The 1,227-nt window shown below is 42.9% G+C and overlaps 1 non-coding gene across 1 annotated transcript; it reads left to right on the top strand.

The window, feature by feature from the left end:
• Nucleotides 1-923: 923 nt before the first annotated feature.
• trnas-gcu lies at nucleotides 924-1,005 on the top strand. Its single transcript has one exon. It is a non-coding gene; the product is annotated as a tRNA-Ser (tRNA).
• Nucleotides 1,006-1,227: the final 222 nt, after the last annotated feature.

Here is a 1,227-nt window from a genome sequence, read left to right on the forward strand (position 1 = left end):
CTAATAATTCAACTGTTTTCAGAGAAGATGCAACCTTAAGGCCAACAGAAGTGTTTACTCCTCAACACATACATTTTATTTTACATGAACTGCTCTTTTTCTCTGTAGGGGAATTAGCTCAAATGGTAGAGCGCTTGCTTAGCATGCGAGAGGTAGCAGGATCGATGCCCGCATTCTCCAGGAGGCTTTTAACCCTTTCTTCTCTGATGAAGATCAGTGACTATTAACTATTCTGGGTACAGAAGCAAAACAGTTTGTCAGAGTGCACAGTCTTCACACAACTCATTCATTTCTCTGACAATTAATGTGCCCTCCCCTCCAAGTCTCGCCATTGCAGCGGACATTCAAAGCCTCTTTAAGACACCCCGTAAAGGGACCTGGCTTTGACTTTAACTGTAAAAGTCTGTTTTGTTACATTCTATGTCACATGACATTTCAATAAAACATCAAATGTTTCATTGATTACAAGTGTACTAAGGAGTATGGTTACACTGCTTTCTATAATTTCCCTGTTTTCTGTATTCCACAGAGCTTGAGTGAAGGAAAAGGAATTCACTATGGCATATGAAACAATCCTGGGAGGTGACCGGGAAATTCTCCAGGAAAAGACACAAGACAAAACCGTGAAGAACCACCCACTGGTTGTCTTCAGGCAGTTCTCGGTTGAGCTGGTGCAAAGAGCCTCATTGCGGTCTTGGACTCCAGAACAGACCCAAGAACTATTGGAGAATGCGGGCGTCGATCCCGCTACCTCTCGCATGCTAAGCGAGTGCTCTACCATTTGAGCTAATTCCCCTGTGTGAGGGGAAGGCAACTCACTCATCCCCTCTGCCTCCCCTCCATGCCACGCCGTTCCAAAACTACACAAAACCAACTGTAAGTGGCCTGAATTCGACTTTCACTGCAAAAACATGCGTGCAGCAGACGAGGTGGCCGAGTGGTTAAGGCGATGGACTGCTAATCCATTGTGCTCTGCACGCGTGGGTTCGAATCCCATCCTCGTCGCAGTATAGTTTATTTTAGTCTGCCGTGTCACAAATACAGGTGCTGGTCATAAAATTAGAATATCCTCAAAAAGTTGATTTATTTCAGTAATTCCATTCAAAAAGTGAAACTTGTATAATGTATACATACATTCCACACAGACTGATATATTTCAAGTGTTCATTCCTTTTAATTTTGATGATTATAACTGACAACTAATGAAAACCCCAAAATCAGTATCTC

This window comes from Micropterus dolomieu, unplaced genomic scaffold (genome assembly GCF_021292245.1).
Source record: "Micropterus dolomieu isolate WLL.071019.BEF.003 ecotype Adirondacks unplaced genomic scaffold, ASM2129224v1 contig_2875, whole genome shotgun sequence".
NCBI lineage: Eukaryota > Metazoa > Chordata > Actinopteri > Centrarchiformes > Centrarchidae > Micropterus > Micropterus dolomieu.